This window comes from Megascapheus bottae, chromosome 5 (assembly GCF_031878675.1).
Source record: "Megascapheus bottae isolate mThoBot1 chromosome 5, mThoBot2.hap1, whole genome shotgun sequence".
Classification (NCBI taxonomy): domain Eukaryota; kingdom Metazoa; phylum Chordata; class Mammalia; order Rodentia; family Geomyidae; genus Megascapheus; species Megascapheus bottae.
Window position 1 is genome coordinate 62802180 of NC_143513.1, and position 25258 is coordinate 62827437.

Consider the following 25258-nt stretch of genomic DNA (forward strand, 5'->3'; position numbering starts at 1 on the left):
TGCCAAGTAGTGGAATTGCTGGGTTATAGGGGAGCTCTATGTTTAATCTATAGACCATTCTTATTTCTTCTTCAGAGATGTCTCTCATTAAGTCTTTGGCCTATCTCTTAATGGGATGGTTGTTTCTTTGGAGATTAGTTTTGGAGTGATTCAATTGTTTGAACTGTTGATATATTTTAGATATGAGGCCTTCATTTGTTGTATGGTTAGTGAAGGTCTTCTGTAGGCTTTCTAGTTAGTTTGCTAGCTATGTCTTTTGCCCTACAGAAACTCTGCAGTTTGATGCAGTCCCACTTATCTAAACTTTCTTTGACTTGTGTTTCTGAGTCTTTATCAAAAAAGTTTTGACCTGTTCCAAGGAGGCCTAGTGTATCTACTATTCCTTCTTGTAAAGTTTTCAGTGTATCTGCTTTTACCTCGAGGTCTTTGATCCATTTGGAGTTAATCCTGGTGCAGGGTGACAAGGATCCAACTTTATTTTTCTGCAGGTGCTTAATCAGTTCTGCCAGCACCACTTGTTGAAGAAGCTGTCTTTCTTCTATTCTATTTTTTTGGCTCCCTTAGCAAAGGTTAGGTGGCCATAGGTCTGTGGGTTGATTTCTGTGTCTTCAGTGTCTTTCCATTGGTCCTCAGGACTGTTCTTGTGCCAGTACTAAGCCGTTTTGGTTACTATAGCTCTGTAATAGTCTAAAGTTTGGTATTGAAATTCTTCCTGTGCTCTTCTTTCTGCTAATAATTGTTTTTCCTATACAGGGTCTTTTACTATTCCATATGAAATTTTGGATTGCCCTTCTATATCTTTAAAGAATGACATTGGGTTATTGATGGGCCGTGCATTGAATTTGTAGATGGCCCTTGGCAAGATTTTTTTTTTTTTTTGCCAGTCCTGGGCTTGAGCTCAGGGCCTGAGCACTGTCCTTGGACTTTCTCAAGGCTAGAGTTCTACCACTTGAGCCTCAGCACCACTTCCGGCTTTTTTCTATGTATGTGGTACCGAGGAATCGAACCCGGGTCTTCATGCATGCTAGGCAAGCACTTTAACCACTAGGCCAACCTCCCGGCCCAAGATTGCCATTTTCATGATGTTAATTTTTCCAATCCAGGAACATGGGAGATTTTTCTATTTCTTCAGTTCTGCTTTAATTTCCTTTTTCAGGGAATTAGGCATATAGGAAGGCAGTTGATTTTTGAAGGTTAATTTTATACCCTGCTACCCTTCCAATGTTTCGAATCAGCTCAAGCAACTTGGGAGTGGAGTCTATAGGGTTCTTTAAATACAGAATCATTTCACTTCCTCTTTCCCTATTTGGATCCCCTTTATGCTTGCTTCTTGCCTTATTGCTCTGGATAAGAATTCGAATACTATGTTAAAGAGGAGTGGAGAGAGTGGGCATCCTTGTCTCATTCCTGATTTTAGTGGAAATGGCTTTAGCTTTTCAACATTAAGTATAATGCTAGCTGTGGGCTTGTCATACACAGCCTTTATAATACTGAGGAATGTTCCATAGATTCTTAGTTTCTTCAGAGATTTTAGCATAAATGGGCCTTGGATCTTGTCAAATTCCTTTTCTTCATCAATTGAGACAATCATGTGATTCTTGTCCTTGCTCTTGTTGTTGTGATGAATTATATTAATTGACTTACATATATTGAACCAGCTTTGCATCCCTGTGATGAATCTTGTTTGATCATAGTGTATATTTTTTGATGAGTTGCTAAAGATGGTTGGCCAGTATTTTGTTAAGCAGTTTTGTATCAATATTCATCAAAGAAATGAATCTATGGTTCTCTTTCTTTGATGAGTCTCTGGTTTTGGGATGAGGGTTGTGGTGGCTTCATAGAATGAGTTTGGCAAAGAGCCTTCCCTTTCAATTTCATTGAAGAGCTTGAGGATTATTGGTGTGAGATCTGCTTTGAAGACCTTATAGAATTCAGTTGTGAATCCATCTGACCCTGGGCTTTTCTGGATGGGAGATCTCTTTTTGCCATTTCTATTTCAGTGCTTGAAATTGGTCTGTTCAGTTGGATTAGATCTTCTTGATTTAGTGTGGGTATGTTAATATTGGCTAGAAATTCATCCATCTCTTCTGAATTCTCAAATTTGTTGGCATAAATGTTTGAAAAGTATTCCCTTATGATTCTCTGGATCGTGATATTTCCATTCTCATCTGTGATTTGTTTATTTGGGTGTGTTGCCTTCTTTTTTCGGTAAGATTTGCTGAGTTTGTCAATTTTTTTAATTTTTTCAAAGAATCAACTTCTTGTTTTATTGATTCTATAGTTTACATTGCAAAATTTCTATGAACATTTATATGTAGGCACACCTTGGAAAAGCCTTGTGAAGGAGAAATGAGGGGTTTTGCTCACAAAAGTTTCAACATAATGAAATCAATTGTCTTGAAATGCAATGACTTGAAATCAATTAACTTGAAATGCAATTCAAGTTAAGTAGCCAATATAAATAAGATGCAAATGTATTATTTTGTGAGGAGGATCAGAAGTAGAAATTCCTATCATTTAAACTCAGGACATACTTCTTTTCTTCTTTACCTGATCTTTCTCATTTTCCTGAAGGGACAAAAGTCACCTTAAGTCCGGCAAATACCACAATGCTGAGGACAGAAATCATCCAGTTATAGAAATCCCAGATAGTTGACCTAGATATTGCAATTGAGCCCTGTGAAGGAGCCTAGCTTCCTGATATCTCAAGATCTCTGAGAAGTTTATTCCTCACTACCTCCCCTGAAAGCCATAGGGTAGATGACTACATCACCCTAGGAATGTCTATAAACTTATAGCAAACACAATGCTGAGTGAGCTCTAATAGACAACTTTCCTTCCTTCCTTCCTTCCTTCCTTCCTTCCTTCCTTCCTTTCTTCCTTCCTTCTCTCCCTCCCTCCCTCCCTCCCTCCCTTTCTTTCTTTCTCTCTTTCTTTCTTCCTTTCTTCTTTTATTTTATTTTACTTTCTAGTCATACCAGGCAGAATGCTTCACATATACTGGGAAGCAAACATCACAATATCTGAGTCACAATTCCTTCCCAGAGATACCTAACTATCTTGTCTAGGTTCCTTGTCAACCCTTAGGCTATTTCCCAGGTATGGTTCAGTGTTTCAAAATGTTTAAATGACCCAGGTGCTCCCTTGGAAGAACAAAATCACAATGTAGAGCTTCAGTTCTTCAGCTGCAACTTGAAGAGGTTGGCCAAGATGACATCTGAGGTCTTTTTCAATTCTTACTTGTGCAAAATATAGCAGAAAGAAAAACTTGTCTTTAAATGAATGTATTTATTATAATAGCCTCAAACAAGAAGGGATAAGTGAAGAGCAATTTCAAGTTGACAGCCAAATGGGATAATTAGGGTTCCAAAGCTGAATTTTTTGGACCTAATTTTTCTCTCTGCCTAGCACTATCAACATAACGGCTGTCAGTCTCTTCCACTTTCCTATTTGCTTAGCCAGTATTTCTCTAGCACATTAAAATGTTTCCATTGCCCTGTCTACCTGTACATATCCCAAGGATTAATTATATATAACAGTATTCTGGAGGGGGATTAAGGAGGAAATGAGCAGTTTCCTAAAATAGAGATTGGTAGCTAATGGTCTAACTCCAAAATCTACGATTTTTTTTTTACTTAACAAACATTTAAAACATAAAAATAAGTTCTGAACCAATACATCCAAAGTCAGAATTGGCCGATGGTTGCCAAACTTTGGTGCAGCTGGAATCATCTAGAGATCTTTTAAAATAGTGGCTTTGGGTTCTGCACACTTTTACCAGACATTACTTCACTTTTTTCTTTTTTTCTTTTGATGAGACCAGGAAACATTCAAAAGCTTTTTAGATGATGCCAATAAGTAATGAAGTTTGGGAACCACAGAAACTTGGTATGCCACGTTATACTCAAATAAGCTTGAATAACATCTGTAGTTTATTTCTTGTAATGCTTGGACCTGAGGCAATAGGATTAAGGTCTAGAGCGCTTGTATGGGAAAGTTTAGCATCATAATTGTTCTCTTCTGATTCTCTCTATGGCCAATTAACTATTTAGTTTCAGCCTTAAATTCATATGAGGATAAACATGCCCAATTCATAGGACTGTCCTGAGAATGGAGTGAGCTTGGAAGGTTTGGGGAAATGACTGGCATTTGGAAATGCTTGCAGCCAGAATGCAGTCCATCCATCATTTTTTCTTTCTTTCTTTTTTAGGATTTTGAACATGTATGTTTCATGTTTATTTAAAAGGCTTGGAATAAATCCCGTGTGTAAGTCCTCCTTTAGCTTCTTTTCTAGAAATATTAAATTTATTTCTGCAAAAAGACAAAATGTCATTCCATTTTTCTACTAAACATTTTATCATGCTTTCTTTTTCTGTTTTCTTTTCTCTCTTACAAAAAATTTTGTGATAGGACCTGAAAAACTAGCATCCAATTGATTTATCTTTATAACACCTTTTATAACACCAAGTCAGTCAGTAATCACAAACAGAAAATTTAAGAGATTTTATTAATTTTCTAGATAATAATATAGGCCACAGTTTTTAAATTTTTTGTCTTAATTATTTCCACATTTGAGCTCAGACTTACCTGGACTTTGATTCTTTTATTTTCCCGTGTAACTGAGATGACAGGCATGCACAGCCATCCCCGGCTATTGATTGAATGGGATCTCACACACTTTTGCACAGATAAAAGTTTGAACTACAACCCTACCCGTGTCTCCCTCTTGAGGAACTTGAACTTGGGCTAGATTTTACTAGGTAAGCAAATCCAGCCACTTGAATGATAACACACCAAAAACTAACAGTTGATATGATCATTACTAAACACATGAAGGTTACCAATTCCTTATGGTGGTACCTTTAAAGTCTTAGTGTGTAATCCAACAAATCTGAAAGTAATGTAAAATAGGAAAATTTTATTTGTATGGCATATAAAAATAAGGTTATGTATGCTGGGGCTGGGAATTTTGCCTAGTGGTAGAGTGCTTGCCTAGCATGCATGAAGTCCTGGGTTCAATTCCTAGGTACAACATACATAGAAAGAAAAAGCCAGAAGTGGTGCTGAGGCTCAAGTGGTAGAGCTCTAGCCTTGAGAAAGTCCAAGGACAGTGCTCAGGCCCTGAGCTCAAGGCCAGGGCTGGCAAAAAAAAAAAAAAAATGAGGTTGCATATACTTAGTTGAACTTGAGCAAAAGTGTAGAGTTTTTTTGGTTTTGTTTTGTTTTTTTGGTTAGAGAAGGCAGGGAGGGAGATGAGGGAGAAATATGCTGATAAAAAAGCATATGGGAAGGGGTTTTAGACAAGTTTTGGGCTAAAGTTTATCCTAGAGCCTTAAAATGCTGGTCCCACTACAAGCAGGCTCTTATTACCATTAGGTTTTTTAGTTCAAGTTCACAGCAGACTCTATTGCTTATTCCAATGTAGAAAAGGCGAGAAGTTCCATTTGCATAACATTGATTTTTTTTTTTTTTTTTTTTTTGCCAGTCCTGGGCTTGAGCTTAGGGCCTGAGCACTGTCTTTGGACTTTCTCAAGGCCAGAGCTCTACCACTTGAGCCTCAGCACCACTTCTGGCTTTTTTCTATGTATGTGGTACCGAGGAATCGAACCCGGGTATTCGTGCATGCTAGGCAAGCACTCTACCACTAGGCCCAACTCTCGGCCCCATAACACTGATTTTTTTTCCAATGATTCACAGCAATTAAAGTGGGTTTTTTGTTTTGTTATGTTTTGTTTTTGTTTTATGAAATTGTAGGTCATTCTAATATTCAAAGAACAAAAATGGAAAATTTTCGACCATTTCAAAAAGCTGTATAATTTTAAGAGATTTAATTTGATTATGAGGGAAAACCAATTACGTCACGGTTTTTAGTCCTTCTTGCCTCCTGACCCGCAAGTGGGGCAGAGAAAACACGCCCCCACTAAGATAAGACCGAGAAAGGTTAGGGCCTACTGGGCCCCTTCACCCAGCCCTCCCTTGCTGGAGGGAAGACATAGACTCGCCAGGGAGATCCATCACAGCAGAAGACTCGTTTATTCCAGAAGAACATTGGGCTAAAATAGGATGCAGAAGCCAATCAGCACAAAGGTGGGCAGGGCAGGTAGGATGCCTGTGCTGTCAGAGAGGATGGAAGTGCAAGGGGCCAATCCCAGAGGTAGACATCACAAACCACAACCAAGCCTCCCAACCAGGTGACAGGCAGGTTGGATCTCAAGACCAGGAAATGAGCCCTTTTTCCTGATGTGACATGCCCCACACAATTAGAGATTACTGTCCAAATTATACAATGGAGATGAATCTATACTTTATTATAGTATTAGAAGACCTAGGATTTCTCATCTTGGGGGAGCTATGATTATCCTAACAGTTGAAGAATTCATTTCAGTGAGATAAAAAGTGTCTCATTTCAGGATGTCTTTAAAAATGTAATTAATATGGCTCTCCTCATGAATTGGAGAGCTTTTGATTACAAATGCTTTCTTTTAATCATTCAATGAATAAATAAATTATACCTCTTTTCCTCCACAGGGTTATGTGTTGCTAGGTTTTCAGTTGAACTTTACTTCAACCTCAAAAATAAATGGAGAAGAAGAAATATATCTTGGGCAGGGAGTGAGACAAGGAATGTGGAAATCTAAATCAGGACTAAAATGAATTTGAATGGTTTTGGAGACAGGGTGTGGTTGTAAATGGGAAAATGATGAGAAGATTGTCTGTAAGTCAGATTTGGTTCCAAATACTAAAATTTTATAACTAGAAATAACCTTGGAGAGTTTAAATGAAGAATGTAAGTGCCAAAAGACTGTAGATTATAGTTCAAGAACAGTGTGACATTATTTTAGCAGTAATATCCCTCACCAGAATAATTCTTCCACCACAAATCTGGGTAAGTGTCTCCAATACTAATCCTGCTCCTGAAATGGAATTTTTTTTTTCAGACATCTGGAAGCATCAGTGCTCAATTTTGTCTCTCCCAGGCTCCCAGTTATTTCCTCTAGTTGCAATTAGACCCTTGCCCCACCCACACTTTTCCATCTCCCTCCCTGCCCTCTTCCAGAAATACTTTTTTTTCATTTTAAATATACATATTACTTTTTTTGAACAAACCTGGTGCAAGACTTATGTCTTTATCATTGTATTTTAGGGCATAATATAATATGTGCCACTTACTATACTTTTGTTAAAGAAACAAACATCAATTCCCAAAAGAGCTGTAATCAACCCAAAAATTAGAAAAAACCCAAAACAACCCATGTACCACTTTCATCAGACTAAGAAAATTTCAGTTTCAAACATCTGTAGGCTTAGTCTCTGCCAGGACCCAGCAGGATCGAAACTCACAAAAGCAATGTTCCTCTGAGACTATGCAAGCACACAGAGGACTTAAAGAGTTAACTAAGAAACAGCATCTGACCTTTCACTTGTTCAGGATAAGGACTAGCAGGCCCTTCATCTTGCTTTGGTTCCCTTTCTTTTTCCTTTACTCTGTTTTCTTCTTCATTGCTCCTTGGGCTGGTTCTTACCAGAAAGGTAGTTTGCCTGATAGACTAATCAAACATATTTATCTCCTTCCTGAAACCACAGGATAACAACCATAAAGAAAATATGCAAAGAATAAAAAGGACATGGTTGGCTGAGAAACTTCAGAAATTTTTAACAGTGGGAAACCGTGGAGACAACCGTTTATTTGTCCCAAAGGTCTGCCATGAGGCCTGAGGACTAGTGACAATGAGACATGGCTGTGTGGGAGGAAAAGGGCATCAAGTTCTGTGCACTGAAGACTGGCTCCTGCCTTCTGCATATCCTACTTTGCTTGCTCTGTAGTTTAGTTACTTACTCAGCCATTCTATCTTCTTGGCCCCTGGAAGCAGATCTGGTGCTTCTACCATAAGACATGGAGTGACAATATAAAACAAGGAGCACCATTTTGCCACCCTGGCCATTCAATGAGAACTACTCCAGATCATTGGAGCCAGGCTTATGATCTTGTCATGTCTAAAACGCACTGTCTAAAAAGAAATAAACTAATTTCCTGACTTACGTAATTGTAACCCCTCTCTATATCACCTTTACAATAACATTTAAAAAACAACAACAACAACTGGGTTCAGAGATTCTCTGCACCTCACACTCTGCGGGAGGAAAAGCTCTAGAGTGAATCTCACTGAATTGTCTTGGCTAGGTGTTGTTCCAAACCAACCACTATGGGTGGAGAAATGGATGTTTTGATTTACCAGCCTTGGGCTACATGGGGTGACAGAGGAGGTTCCACAAGTAAAATACATGGGCTATATGACAAGAAAACAAGTTTGTCCATAAGAATAAGGCAATGACTATACTCACTATAATTCCTCTCTTTACAGAGTGCTTTTGTTGAATGGGGTTCTCATTCACTGGACCGAATCATGTTTCATTGGACTAAATTATGATTGGTGGCTTCATATGTGACAGAAACAATTCTTGGCAGAAAAAATGATGTTATAAACATGGATATAAATGTACAATGAACCATATCTGAATTTTTTTTCTCCACAAGGGTGAAAAGTGTTTTATGTAGGATTTTCTGCTTTCAAATTCTTCCACAGAAGATTGCTTAAACTTTCTTAGTAGCTTGCCTCTACATACCTTCCCTTTCAGGAAATTTACTTCTATGCTGTTTTTAATTTTAATTTCTTTTGTTCTGTTCAAAGTATTTGTCAAAGTAGCTGGACAACATTCTCCACACATGCACGCTTATGCTTGAAGATAATTATACAATGTTCCCCCAAGATGAATGCCTTGTATTTCTTTAGCCACATCATTTATTTCCTAATCCTTTCATCATCTTTGTGTTTTTCCTCTGATCTGCATCCAAATTTCTCTGTATTTATCTCAAGCTATATAGGACTGCATGTAATAATCTAAGCAGATGGCTACAGCAAAGTGTGTATATATGTGTGTGTACTTATGTATACACATGTATTGTATCTATATAGGTAAATTGCTTAAGGAAATGTTTTTATTTTTGTATAACACTTCATAGATTTGAAAGGGCCTTCCCGGCATTATTATTTCACTTGAGTCATTTTTCTTCTAAACTCTGATGGGTGATATGGGTCTATAGTTATTTAGGTTGAGACTGAGAAACCTCAGCAATTCAGTTGGTTAAACTATGAAGTCCAAGGTGGTTCTGAGGTTAGTCTAAAGCTATTTTCTTTGGAGCAGAAACAGTCTTGAAATTGAGAGAAATCACAGGGTCTTGCCATGATGTGGACCAGTACTAACTAATAGACTCTTATGAGCTGATGAAATATTTTATAACTGTACCATACCTTATGGTGGCTGCCACCCAAGTGTGACTACTGAATGTACAACTACTGAGCGCCAGAAATGTGGTTATTGCAAGGGGGAAAATGAGCTTTCATTTTTTCTTTTTCCGTCAGTCATGGGGCTTGAAGTCTAGGCCTGAGTGCTGCCCCTGAGCTCTTCAGCTCAAGGCTAGACCATTTGATCCACAGTACCACTTCTAGTTTTTTGATAGTTAATTGGAGAAAAGTCTCACAGACATTTGTGCCTGGGCTGGCTTTGAACCTTGATTCTCAGATCTCAGCCTTCTGAAATAGCTAGGATTACAAGTGGGAGCTACTGGCAACTGGCAAACTTTTACTTTTATGTGACTATTTATTTAAACTTAAATTGAAATATTTGTATAAACCTAGCGGCATATTCTTTTTACTAATGGATAATTACCTTATTACCTTGTTGGGTGTTTTAATTGTTTTTTAAATTCAGCTGCTGTGTTCCCCAGTGATGCTTTAATCACCTCTTGGTATCTCAGCTAAGAATGGATATCTTAGATCTGTGTGGAAATCTGTTGCTGTTGAGGAAGCCTTGGGTACAAGTGATATTCTTTCTCCATAAGCTGTCCTGTGTTTGACTTGAGCTTCCATTGTATGAGTCTATCTCAAGTACAAGTGATTCGTGACTCATTTCACCATGTCACTAATGGTTCCTCAGAATGATGAATCAGATATCTCTAGTAGCTTCTCCTTTCTGCCTAGAACAATAGTTAGACAATACTTAGGTTTGGCTTTAAGAGGTACTGAAGTTTCTGAGACTGAAGCCTGAGGCTTCACATTTTAGGAAGAGTTTGGTGGGTAAAAAGCATCTTAATGGAGTTCTAGTGTTGCTTCATCATACATTTCCTCAGGAATGCTGGCTCTGTGGGAATAAGCTAGGGATTTTTCTTCAGTACTTGGCACTTCACTTAGGACAGTTAAAATGTTCTCAGGTAAGTTTATGTGGACATAGCAAAAAAACCCAAAAAACATGGGAGTCCCTAGGTGATGACTAAGCATATATTAGCAAAACAGAAAAGAGTATAAGTTGTAACTACGTATCTGAGACCCAGACCATTGCAACTAATCCATAAGACATAGTAGCTTTTCATTCATGCATGACACAATTATAGGCATATAAAGGTTTTATTAAAGGAAACAAAAGCCATATAATGAGTGGCTGTTGTCCTTAATGTACTATGTTATCTCTCATCTCTTTTGCCATCCCTTGATTACCTCATATTGTTACAATATTTCACCTTGTTATCTGATATATTTTGTATGTGCTTAATTGGTTATTTGAAATTGGATAGAGAAGGGGGGAAATCAAGATGAGTGGGGGGAGGGAGGAGGGAAATGTGGACCATGTCATGAGAAAGGGTATCAATGTTTGTAAAGTAATGCACCTTCTATCTGGTGAGTATAATGTAACTCTTCTATTAATCACAATAAAAAAATAAAAAGAAAGGATATACATAATAAGAATCCTGACTAATCCAATTTAACTTCTGCCACATGTTTGGGCTACACATTTTGCTGAATTTAGTTTTTAAACCATATTAAAGCCAGAAGCAGTGAAAAAAATCAGCAAAGCTTAAGCGAAAAATATTTTTTGTATTCCCAGGGATATACTCTCCGGATTGTATATTTGCAGAGCTTTTACTTGTTAAGCCTTTTCCCCTTTATTCATCTTTGATCATCAAAAGTAAATATAGGTTTCTTTCCTCCTAAATGGAAAGAAAGCTTTGTGATTTTTTAAAATAAATGTATATTTGTGGACCTTATTATTGCCTCTTTCTTATGACCTTTTCTTTTATACAGGTCTACTTTTTTTTGAATGACCTTAAATTTCCAAAATCTTTCCAGCCAACCTTGCTTCTAACTACTTTACTATGAAAATAGTTCAGAAAGTTTTTTCTCCTTCTAACTCCAAATTGATAAAGTGATTTGCATTTTATCTATGCATTCTACTTTGCCACACTTTCTGGTAGAAATTTAAGAGCAATTTAAGAGCAAGCCTAGAAATCATCTCTCCTGTTGGTTTGTTTTTCTGCTGATTTTAGCCCTTTTTCATAATTTTCCATTGTACCATAAGTAGGTCACTCAGAATATACATTTGCTTTCATGCTACACAAACCTATGGAGTAGCAATCATGGTACACCTTACTTTCATTATACAGCTCAATTCTAAATTGTTCTCGCTATGCAATGATTCCACAGACTACCTCTTATTCTCTTCTATTTGTATGTGTATATGTTTGATATAATAGGTATTGTTAGGAAATTCATTAACTACACATGCTCTTTAGTATATTTATTTGGAAATAAGTTGGTGCAAAAAGACTCACGCATGTCCTAAATCATTAGCATTTTACTACACTTAGTGTAACATTTACTCTATGACATTTTTATACTTCTGAGCATGTTAATACATGAAACAAGAGTATTTTCTTGGCCTTATAACAAGACAATGACAAAATGACTGTAGTTACCAAAAATCCCAAGTAGATTAATATAATTACCAAATCTAAATTCTATGTAATTGGATGATTATCCATGATCATATACTTTATAAAACAACACCATGAGCCAAACACATAATTTTTCTGGACTGAGAGCTAACTTAGGATCCTAACATTTACCTTTTTGTGTCATCTCCTCATTTTTAGTTTGGACTTAACTGCTAACTGAATTCTAGTCCCCAGAATATGGTAAAAGTAAAGCAATATTACTTCTTCAATTAAGTTACACAAAGTACAGCCTTTTTTTCTTCTGGCCTTGATTGTAAAGACAACTGCTCTAAGAGAAAAATAAGAGAGAACTCTAGTTTACATCCAGCTATCAACTAAGGATGTCACTCCAGTTGCCTTTGGGTCCTGAAATTCTATCAACTGCCATTATAAGCTTGACATTTCCCAGCTGAATCTACTGACATAATGACTGTAACCTTTTGGGACCCTAGAACAGAGAATATAGTTAAAGAATACTATGATTCTTATTCCATAGAAATCATAAGATATTAATTAAGTCTTGTTGTAAACTGCAAAATTCACAGTGATTTGTTTTATAGCAATAGATGTGAAATATACTACTCTGTCATATGTTGCTTATTTAATATTTCTTTCTCTTCTGTAAGACACATTAGAAAGTTTTAGAGTCTCTTACTTTCTAATTCTTTTCTTTCATGTCTATTAGAATCTCTTGTCTTCTGTGTTTTGTGTTATGTGGGACTTCTTTAATGTAATCTAATTAACTGACGTTTCTTATCACTTATACACCTTTTAAGACTTCCATCTTTGTAAATCTATTGTTATCTTTTCTAAATCTTCTGTCTTATTTTATAAGTAATTTTGGTTCAGTAATAAGAATATTTCTTAAAATATATTATACCAGAATATTATACAATTTTGTGGACATAAGAGGAGTACTCAAATGGAGCATAATTTTCTAATTTTTAGTTCAGTCTTCTTAGCTTTTAACCACTTTGATTTAATGTTAATAAGTAACAAATTAATTCACCAAACACAAATATCCTTTGATTATAATCTGCTTGGTACATGATTCCAAGTCAGATTACTATATATGCCTCCTGAGAAGTTCAAAAGAGTTTGACAGTGTCTAACATTGCCTCTGACAATGTTTGAATAATAAGAACACAAACAATAATAGGAGTATAGTAATTTTTTCAAATTGAGAAGCTGTACTTCAAGAAGTCCAGGTTAACACAATTGGTCTTGTGTAATATCTGACTGTACAGATGAAAAGATATCAGATTTATTGTCCCAATTTGGTTTTGGTTTCAAAAGCCTGTCACCCTTTCTTGTGAGAGTGAAGAGAAACCTAACACAATGCTGGGAAGCTAGACAGTTGTTCTTTATCAAAAGCTATTCAGCTCTTCAAAGTCCTTGAAAGAATTTGTTTAGATTTTTGAAGAGTCAAGCAACCAGAAAGGAGCATTTTAGTGTTTGATCATTGCTCAAGTTACTGAACACCTGAAAAACCCAATATCCTACTGCTTGTGAATGGTGGTTCTTTCTAATAATTCCCACATCACATAAAAAAGATTAAAAAACAAAACAAAGTAGATGACAGGGGCTGGGAATGTGGTCAAGTGGTAAGAGTGCTTGTGCACAAAGACTTGGGTTTGATTACTTGGTACTACATACACAGAAAAAGTCAGAAGTGGTGCTATGGGTCAATTGATAGAGCACTAGCCTAGAGAAAGCTCAAGGTCAGTACCCAGGCTTAGATTGAAGCACCAGGACTTGCAAAAACAACAACCACAACAAAACATGTGACAGAAGTTCATTTCTAGGTTGTAGAGTATACAGAATTATTCTTTCATATATTATTCAACTTGGTCTTTGGCACATTGGTTTATTTCAAACCACTCCAACAACATGAAAATGTTTTAGTTATTCGATTAGAATTTCAAGGGTTTAAGGTTCACAGGGTTAAGGTTCCTCAGAAACTTAGACAGTCGTATCTCCAAGGGAGAGAAAGGAAAGAGATGAAAGACTGGAATTCTATAATCCCCTTCAAAAATAGATTCCCAGTGGTTTAAAGACTTCCTACCATGCTCGACTCCTGAAGTTTCCACCATCTTCCACTACACTGTCCTAGGAACCAAGCCTTTAAGAAACCCTGATCCCAAGCGTAACACATCTTGACTATACTTACTAATACTGGGTGATATATGAAGACTTGATTCTATTTTCTCAATATGTATAATGTCTGAGATATATGAAATGATGGTAATGTGAATGAGGTTGATTAGGATAATTATTTTACTATACATATATCAAACCATTACATTCTACACAAACATATACAATTCTTGTTAGTCTGGTATAGCTTAACAGAACAGAAGAGCAGAATGCAAAGATTCTGTCTCTAGGAGGGGGTTGATCAAATTAGGACAGGCTTTTTATACAAAATATATTTTTGAAGCCATTGACTGATGGTAAAACTAACTCATTTGAAACAACATTCCGAATCTCAGACCATTTCAGTCCAGACCAAACTGGTATTTTTTTCATTGACTGTGTTGAATAAATCAAACATAACAAAGATATGAACAGCAAAAAAGGAACATGTAAAGATAAAATTAAATAAGAAAAGTTTGAGAAATTTTTCCCTATGTATACTTTTCATGGTTGTTATATATTTAACAGCAGTTCATTTATTTTCTGTTACTTGCTTATAGTAAGGTCAGATTCCTTTTTTTCTTTTTTTGGTCAGTTCTGGGTCTTGAACTCAAGGCCTGAGCACTGTCCTTGGGCTTTCTCAAGGCTAGAGCTCTACCACTTGAGCCACAGCACCATTTCCAGCTTTTTTTTTTCTATGTATGTTGACCGAGGAATCAAACCCTGGTCTTCATGCTTGCTAGGCAAGCACTCTACTGTTGGGGCCTTATCTCCATCTCTGAGGCCTGTTCATCATTCCGGCTCAGCGGAAAGGGCTGTGGCCAGACATTCCTCGCATTCCTTGCATAACTCTCTTATCTCTGTGCACATGATTCGACAGAGCCCCCCCTCCCCTGCAGTGCAGGTCTCTTGAGCTTTACTGCATTGGTCCGCCCAGTACCTAAAAGTTTGCCCCTTAACCTTAGTGATAGCACGATGACTCTCTTCCTATTGGCTAGCTTCCCAGTTCCCACCTTCTCTTTCCTTCAACAGTGTATAACAAAGTGCCTGACGCAATAAAGGAGAGATCTGCTGCGCTTTCATGGCTGACACAGCTCCTGGCTCAGTGCGGTTTCTTCCCCAGAGTGGTTTCTTCCCTGGTAATTGGGGGGAGGGTGGATCATTAATACTTAGACCATCTTCCTTTGCTCAGGGGGACTTCAGGCTGGCCCTGGATGTCCCTCCCCATACCCGTGTTGCTCCACAGTAGCAACACTATCACTAAGCCAAACTCCCTACCTGTCAGACTCCCTTCTATGAATTATAAATGAGAAGAGTCTATAAAAGTTAAACTATTGGGACTGGAAGATGTAACTTACTGGGAAAGTGAATGCTTAGCATTTATGATGACTTGGGTTCAATTACAGTACCAAAAATAGTATTGAACAAGATTACTCTTTAAGCAAGAATAATAAAAGTTGACAATAAATTTAAACTCAGAAAAATAACCTTTCTGTTTTGGTTTGCTTTTAATCAACAATGTTGAATAATATATGGAAATGGTCACATGGCGTTTGTTGACTAGCCTTGTAAAATGATGTTATATTAATTGATTGGGATATTAGGCATTGACTTTAAAAAAGATCAGAAGGCTTTCATTCAAGATTTATTATAGATTTGAGCTAAACATAAGTTGTTGGATAAACAAGTAGACCTGAATAAATAATCCAAAGATGCATACAACCAAATTCAGGAGAGAAACAGAAGGAAATAATGGCTTATAGCCAAATCTCTTTTTGTACCCTGGAGTAAGGTTCAATGCGCAATTTTCTAAAGTTGATTTTTGAACTTAGAAAGCAGAGATCTACAGTCTTGTATTTCACATGTCAAGAGCCAGGATTCCAGCAATAGCTAACACTTGTCTATATCTTTCCTTGTTCCAGTTCTGTGTAGATCTAGATGATACTGAGCTGAGAGGTGGACTTCCTTTAAATTAAGAAATAATGAATTTGGTTTTCCATTTTGATTAAGATGAGCCCACTGGAAATGATGCTGATAAATTTTATTCAAGGAGCCCAACATGTGTTGAACATAGAAGTCCCATGGACAATAGAAGAAACAGTCCATGAATTTTTCTTTCTTTTTTTTTTTGCCAATCGTGGAACTTGAACTCAGACCCTGAGCACTGTCCTTGGCCTTTCTCAAGGCTAGAACTCTACCACTTGAGCCACAGCACCACTTCTGGCTTTTTTCTATGTACGTGGTACTGAGGAATTGAACCCGGGTCCTCGTGCATGCTAGGCAAGCTTTCTACCACTAGGCCAAACTCCCTGCCCCAGTCCATGAATATTTCAACCCTTTAAGATATAGCCAGTTTTCTGTTTCTGTGATAAAATCCCCAAGATAATCAGCTTATAAGGAAGAAGTGTTTATTTTGGTTTAGTTTGCAGAGATTTCAGCCAATGGTTTGTGACTCTGTTCCTTTTGAGTCTATGGTAAGGCAGAGCATCATGATGGAGTGAATGGAACAGAAAGATGCTCATCTCAAGGTAACTAGAAAGCCACAAGTAAAGAATTCACTGGGGCTCTAATGTCCTTTTCAAGGTCATACCCCTAATGTCCTTTCTCCCACTAGGCTCCGCTTCTTAAGTCCCCCAAAACACCACAGGCTTGTAATACAGCCTTTAACACATGGGATTGCGGAAGACATTTTCTAAATCATAGTAGAGGAGAGCAGCTATGCTTTCCTACACTATTTTCCTTAGTGGTCATCATAATGAATGTGTTGAGTACACACACCATGACTCTGGATGAATAAGGTAAAATGTGTGGTACTCTGTTTAATTGTGATGATATTAAATAGTGTTCATTGTCAAAACTTTAAACACAAAAACCAATGAGCTGTTCTTCATTTTATTAGTTATTTTGACATTGTATGGTAATTATGTATTAGTTCCTTCAGTTCACTAGATTTTGTTTCTACAGTGTATCATTTGGATTGTGGTGGAAGGGGGAAGATGATGGTGGAGAAGTAAGGGAAAGCCAGGAATGATAAGATTTGCTGAATTTTCTTTACAGACAATATATTCCCTTTGATTAACATCTTAAGTAATTATCTGAGTATTATGTATATACTGAACTTGTGCTTTTATGAACAGTCACATTTATTTTAATAGTATTTATTTTTTTGTATTGATAGCTATGAAACATTCATCTACTTGCTTGGTAATTTCAGTTATACTCTCTTTGAAGTTCTTCTCATTGAAAAAGGAAGTGATCTCCACATTACAACTTACATTAACACCATGGGCTATTTGAATATAAAGTATCAATCTTTTATTTCATGTCATTGAGAGATTTTAATGCTAAACTTGAGTCATATTTCTCCCTTTTGTTTCATAGACAGGGGAAACCTGATTACTTTGCAGAGATTCTAGCCTTTTCCTTAATCCAACAAGAATCTTGGATTCTTGGCTGCTTTGATTCTTCATTCCTTTAATCCAGTGTCAGTGCTTCTTCACACTGATCCTTCTTTTCCATTGGGTGGGATGTCAGAGGAAGTAGAGACACAGAATATTGGCAAATCCTCTCATGTAATTAGGGTTATGTGGTAAGCAGACAGCCCCTTAATTCCCACTCTTCCTGAAAGGATATGATTACAACTGTAAGCCCTCAGTCAATCAGAGTAAAGTGTTGTACTGAAATCGTACCAGTGTCTCAGCTTAATGCAGGAAAATATCCATTAAGCTCTATTTATTTGAAATTTGTGGGTTTTATTTTTAAATATTCGTCATTTCCTATAGCAGCACCCTTATGTAAATTACCATTGAAGGCTGCTGGAACTGTGACATTTAAAAATGTTATGATTTTCAGTTTGAAAAAAAATAAGCCTTAGATTCAAGAAGTAGAAATTCATTTTAAGATATTCCAGCACTATGGGCTACTATAGAAAGTATTTTAGAAGTTGTAATTTTTCTATTTCAGAAGTTATACAAGGACAATTTCAGATGTGGGAGACTTCAACATCTGGGGTATTATATTAGGGAACAGGGAATATATATTATATCCAAATATACGTATGTACACATACATATGTATATATGTGTATACATGTATGTATATGTGTATATATATATATATATATGAAATACACACACATCAACTGATCTGCAGGAACATACTTTCCTGATACTCTAGGTAGCATTATTCCTTGCTTCTTCCTAATAAAATATGCTAGTAAAGGAAAAGACGAATTAAAAGTAGCATTTGAGCTGAGATATATATGATTTAATAGGACAGATGATACAGAAACAGCATACAAGAGAGAGATAACAGCAGATATTAGGCATAGAAAATGTAGCTAGGTCAGAAATGAATGGCAGAAACCACCCTGCAAAAAGCTGAAAAGGTACAGTCAAAGTTTGAAGGTCAAATATACTTATGTAAGCAATTTGGAATTACTTTCACCTATCGTGGAAGGAATTGGCTTGAAGCTAATGTGTATGTGTTTTCAGTAAGAAAACCATAAAAGTGTGAAGGGTAAGGTAGAGTCTAGGGTTGAGAAATCAAGAAGTTTAGGCAGTCTAGCAGCCCTACAGGAACAATAAGAAAAAAGGCTGAGCCTATACAGTGATAGCAAGTGTTCTAGAAGGATTTATCAACAATGCATAGTTAAGCTTCAGAAGAAAAATGGCGGGGGTGGGAAGGATATTGACTCCGCATTCTAGGTTTATGATCTTAATCATTCTGGGAAAAATAAGGAATTAAAAAGACCTTGGATTTTTTTTTAATTAGTTAATCTAAAAGGAATAGGTGGGAAACAATAGGGAAAATATCTTATGAGACACACTGTACCACACATATCAGGGTTCTGATTAGTGGTAGAGTTGACCCTGAAAACTTTGTGTTGAGATGACAATCAAGATTTCAGTATGAAATGACTATATGAGTGAGATCTAGATCCAGAGGAAAAGAAGGTATTGGTCAATTTCAATAAATCTGTGACTGTCTAGGATCCCAGTAAGGAATGGTTTCAACAAGAAGAACCACCAACTAAGGTAAGAAACACAACATGGAGAAGCTGTGATTTAAAGTGAAGAAGATCTCTAACTGGAAGTTAGTTGCCTGGAAAGGTGTGGGAGAAACAAAGTTATAAATGAGTGTGGGGACAATGTGAAATGTGGAAATGTGAAAAAGCAATAATTCTGCTTAATTTAGAACATGGTAAAATCACAGAAGCAGGTGATGTACAGTCATAAGAAGATAACTGAGTTAATGTATGTTTCTGTTGCATTACAATTTTGACTTGTTGAACTTGAGACATAGCATGGACCAGAAGGGCAAGAAAGCTGAGCAAGAGCACAGTCCCTAAGTTCAAATTCTAGAAAAAAATGACATATTAATAGACTACAAATAATGTCATGCTGAAGCTACCAGTACAACCATGTTTATTGCTGCATTGTTTACCATAGTCAAGACATGGAATCAACTCAGATGCTCCTTAGTGGATGAATGGATCATAAAAATGTGGTATATATACATAATTGAATTCTATGTTTTCCTCAGATAGAATATTGTACCATCCATAAGGAAATGGAAAGAGTTGGAAAAAATTATGCTAAGTGAAGTAAGCCAGATGCAAAGAAACAGGTTGCATGTTTTCCCTCATTTGTAGTAATTAAAAGGTGCCTGTAAATCTACATGTAAAGATGATGGATGATAAAAGACAAAAAATTACACTTAGACATGATAAATTAAACAGGACTCTAAACATTCATACATTGAGACCAAAGGAGGATATACTTATGAGAAGATAAAGGATCAATAACTATGTGCATATGATCATATAAAATGAAGTTAATTGAAATGAACTCCAAGAAATAGAAATGAGGTGTTTTGCTATTTTGCTTCTTTCCCTTCCTTTCTCGCTGTTTTTCATTTCTGTACTTTGTCTCATATACATGCCTATCTGTTTTGAGGAGGGTTAGACGGAGCACAGAAATGGTAGGACAGAGGGTGAACGAATGCAGCAGTGATACTCAATAAATACCCATTGAAAATAAACTACACAACTTGGGTCAGGTGGAGAAAAATTGGGTTAAATGAAGTTTAAACTTAAAAAATAGTAAAGAAAATACATAAGAAAAGAGAATCAGAGTTCAAAGAGGGATTAAATATTAAACTTCAGCTTAAAGGAAAATTAATGAGAGAAGGATTTCAAAATACAAATCAAATTAGGTCCAAGTTACAGTACAATTATGATGGAAGCAAACCTAGTCATTTATTACTGGAGAAAGTTTCAAATATTCTCTCTCTCTCTCTCTCTCCTTCTCTCTCTCTCTCTGAGTGTATAGTAGAACAAATTTTATTTTCCACATCACTTCCAAAGCTTACCAACCATATTTTAATTATTTCCTTGGTTCAGGTGCTATCTATGTATATTTAAGCTATCATTTCAATGAAAAGGTTTAGTGTCAGTAAATTAGGCACTCAAGCAAATAATTTTCAGTAACTACATAAATAATATATTAAATTACCCCTTAGTGCTCTAAGATGTCTTTTAGACTGTTGAAGTTGTAGTCCAGATTTGCACAAAATGGAAAAGGTTTCATGTGACTGTATTATTATATAGACTCAGATCAATGAGTTTTATCTTTATCAGGATGTAAGTGCTCTAACAGAAGTATTCCAGTTCTTTTTCCACTATATTTACCACATTTCTTATAAGTATCCTAAATAGTCCTGTGAATCTTTTCTGTAATACATGAATAAGACTCAAGAAAGAGTCATAAGACCTAACACTGAGATGATCTCTTTAAAAAGTCTTAGCAAAACTTCAGTGAATTAACAAATCTACCCTAAGTCTAATGGATAGAGAATGAATGCTAAAAGGACATTAGCAGATTTTAGTGTGTTTTTGCTTATTTCTAGCATCATTGAAGCCTTTAAGAAGAAAGAAAAGTAGAATGACATTAGGGGTCAAATGACAAATCTGTGCAACATTTTTGTTACTCAGGGTATATGAAATCCTGTGAAGAAGGAAAGGAACTAAAACGTGTAAATTTCTTTCTTAAAGTTGCTGAGGCTACCTGATTATATGACTTGCAAGGAAATGACCACATTTGTTCTTGTAAACTAGACACTGGCTTTTAAGTGGGATGGTCATCTGACTACCTTTCCTACCTTTCCTTTTCTTTATTTCTTTTTAGTTAACACTGATTGAGTCAAGAACTATTGACCTAGAATGTGGGTCCATAACTGAAAAGATTAACTAGGTTAATCAGAACATGTCTCCTGGAACTTTGAACTGAAGTATAAACAAGCAATCCATCAATTATTACTAGAGGCGGAAGCAAAAGAGAGCCCAGAATTATAGAAAAATCTGTAGTGTTGTGGGCCAACAGCACAGAGTAGTGATAAGGAGTAGCAATGAACATGAGCAGAGGAAGCAGGCAAGTGGAAAAAAGGTGGAGACTCCAGCAAGCAGAAATAGCTTTGTGAGGCACTGGTACATGTACCTGACATAAGGGAGGCAGGCACAGCTTGTTTCTCAAGTTGCCGTTTGCTGTGGTGAAGTTTCACACAAACCTTTACAGTAACTTGTTCTCGTGGCTGAGACAAACAGTAAGGATCCACAAAGGATTTTTAGGACCTCTTTTAATCCTCTCAACAAACTGCAATATAGCTCAAATTTAGATATGAATATACAACAAGCTAAATGTATTCAGCTTGGGGTGGGGCGTTTGGCCTACCATGCATGAAGACCCAGGTTGTATTCCATGATACCACATATGTAGAAAAAGACAGAAATGGTGCTTGGCTCAAGTGGTAGGGTTCTAGCTTTGAGAAAACCCAAGGACAATGTGTAGGCCCTGAGCTCAAGCCCAGAACTGGCAAAAAAAAAAAAAAAAAAAAAGTATTCAGCTTGTTAGTTCACTCAGCTATTGAGAGAGGAAACAGGAGAAAAAGAAATCTAAGCAAATTCAAGATTGTCTTGTTTTGATGTGCTGAAACATTTTATTTATGCTTTTATTTTCTGGTGTGTGTGTGTGTCTCACCTTCTTGTCTAGTCTCACCTTAAATTCAAGCTCGTAGGCTCTCAAACAGCTGGATTATAGTGTGTCCTTCCAGGCTGTCTTGCCAAAAATATAGGAAAAAATATATTGTGTAATCAAGAATAAATAAAAGGTACTTGATGAATGACAACAAAAAAATTTAACTGTTTTCTTCTGTGTTCAAAGCCATCCTGGGCTACATGGCAAAGTATTCTCCAAAAATAGATGAAATAAGTTAGAATTTTTAATAGCCTAAGAGAAAAAATAATTTAATAAGAAAAATTATGTTATTTTCCAGTGTATATTCTGAATTTTTTTACTTTTTAGTGTAATAGATAATTTACAAAATAGATATGATATACAAAAAACATTTGAAAGCTGTATTTTATAGCACTCCTTTTAAACACTTCATACCTGGTAGATGTCCATCATGTGAATGCTGATATAACCATAAATTATGGTACAATGTATCAATTTCTGTCTTGGCTGGAGAGGAACAGAGAGCCATATTAGCTGATTACTCTGTAGATAGATGTGAACTTTGAGTCTGTCTTGGGGGTAGATAGAGCTCCATAATTTTATGGCTATAGTTTGGTACTAAGACAGTTCCTGTGATTTCTGATTTAGGATTCCTAGCCATGATAATACCACAAAACTATCTCAAAGAATATTTGTATAAGCTAAATCAGAAAGCAGCTTTTTAATTAGGATTGGTGTTAGTTTATTTTTTCCTTTACAGACATATAAATCTTTGACTGGGAATTTTACCCACATTCAAAACTTTCAATAAGACACATTTTAATTCCCTCAAATCCACCCATAGCCTTAGCTGAAGAAAGCTCATTTCTTCCTCTTTTTCTTTTCCTGGATTCGAATTCAGGACCAATGACCCACTAGGCTTTCTTACTGACAGCTGATAGTCTACCATACCTTCCTATCTTCAGTCTTTTCCCTTGTCTCTTTCCCTCTTCTTCCCTCCACTTTACTCCTGTTCTGTCCTTTTCACTCTCTTCTTGAATCTCTCCCTTCCCTTCTCTTTCCTTCCAATCCATCCATTTTCTCTCTCTTTCTTTCATCTCTCTTTCTTTTTCTCTTTCTTAATATGCTATTTTTACATAATGTAGAATTCAATTCAGTAATTCATTGTCAAATGGATTTTAGTCTACTTCTTGTTGTTGTTTTCTCACTTTGGGAAACTAGGAGTGACAGAGAGGAGTGGCCACTGATGTGGAATGTAAAAGTGCCACAGAGGTCGCAAGCTTTTGAAAGTCCTTGGATTTGAGTTACTGGACTTCACTAAGGGACAGGGTTAAAGTTCTCCATACAAAAAGAGAGCCCTTTAGGGGCCTTTCTGTCCTTTCCTCCATCCTCCTTCCTTATCTGCAGGAGGAAGCCAGCATAATCTTTGAAGAAACTGAAACTGAAAAGTCAATTATTTAGACAAACAGGGACTCTGAATGCAAGGGGATAATGTGAGAAAAAGACAATGAAACAAAATTCCCAGGACTCAGTTACCAGGCAAGAGAGAGAAAGCTGGGAAGGAATGGAGGAGGGAGGAAAAGGGAGGAAGATGAGAGGGAAGAGAGGAGAGAGGAAGGAGAGAGAGGGAAAGAAAAGGGGAAAGCAAAAAAGAGGGAAAGAGTAGAAAAGGGAGATAAAGGAGGAGAGGGGAGGTATTGGAGTAAAGGGAAAGGAAAGAGGAAAGAGATTGAGAAAAGGAAGATGAATGACATTTGCAGCGATATTTCAGCACATTTGGGCAATGTTCACTGAAATCTTCCAGAAAGGACAAAAGTAAGGTCACATATAAATGGTTAGGAATGAAAATGATATTGGCCATCTGAAAACCAGATGATGCTCAAGAAATTCCTTCGTTTCTGAGAAAAATAGCATTTTATATATCTCTCTATATATTTCATTCTGACTTATAATCTAATTAAATATCTCATGGTTCATCATATAGAATTCAAATCCTTCCCTTTCCTTAATAGCTCTTGAATATTTATGGAAAAGAACAAGCTGACTTATTGTAGTAGTGACTTACTTGCTTATGTTATTTATAATTATTATTATTATTATTATTATTATTCACTGCTATTTTATCTCAGCACATCCGTTGTAAAAAAATAACAAATCTAGGACATTTATGATCATCATGCAGGACATATATGAGCTCACCTGCCCCATGCAATGTACACACACATCTACTCCTTGAGGTTAGAGTAGGTGTGCCAGAGTGAAATGTGTCCCTGAACTTACCTATTGAGTACACACATATAATGTAGACACACAATCAGGACACAAAATGTGGCCCCAGTTTCTGGAAGCAGGAACCTGAATGCAACTTATAGCATGAATTAGAAGTCATCACAAACTTGGTAGCTAAAATGGGGGTTGATTCACTTGCATAATAGGAGGTGAAGTCCACAATTAAAGATTTGCACACTCTCTTTGAAGGTTTTAGAAGGAATAGCCTGTGCTGTTCTTTATTTGTGGCAATGCCACACCAATCTCTGTCTCTATTTCCATATGGACCTCTTACGTCTCCATGTCTTTTCATCTCTCTTTTGAGGGCACTGGCATTTTACATAGTGCCTGTACTCATGCAGCATCAACTCCTTTCTAGCCTTAATTGTACCAGAAAGATAAATAAGGTCACTGTGTCCAAATCAGGCCCCTTTCTGAATTTCCTGGTAATCATGAAATTTGTGGGGACATTATTCACCCAATTACATATGGCAAAAATTTGGCAGATATAGTTAAATTAAGAATCATGAGATTTGAATATGGACCCTAAATGTCATAATTGTTCTGATAACATAAGAAGGAGGCTGAGAATACATTGACACAGATAACAGCAAAGACCAAAGTAATATAGCCAAAAGTCAAAGAAGGGTCCAGTCTCTAGAAGTTGGAAACGGGAAGGAATAGCTCCACCCTCTAAAACCTTCAGGAAGTGTACAGAATAATTGACACCTTAGTTTCATAATTCTGGCTGTGAGAGAAGAAACTTCTATTATTTGAAAACTATAAAGCTTGGAATAATTCATCATAGCAAACATAGGAAACAAATATAACAGGTAAGTTTCTCTATCTGGTAAATTTTCATGTCTTTTTGTCTTTCCCATATATGTATATAAATAAGCAAATCAATTCTCCCCCAAACAACAAACATATACTCTCACAAATAATTTTCTTCTAACCTTGAAGAGATAAGAAAAAAAGGAAGTGCTTTTCCTAAGTAGTTAGTATGTATACCATG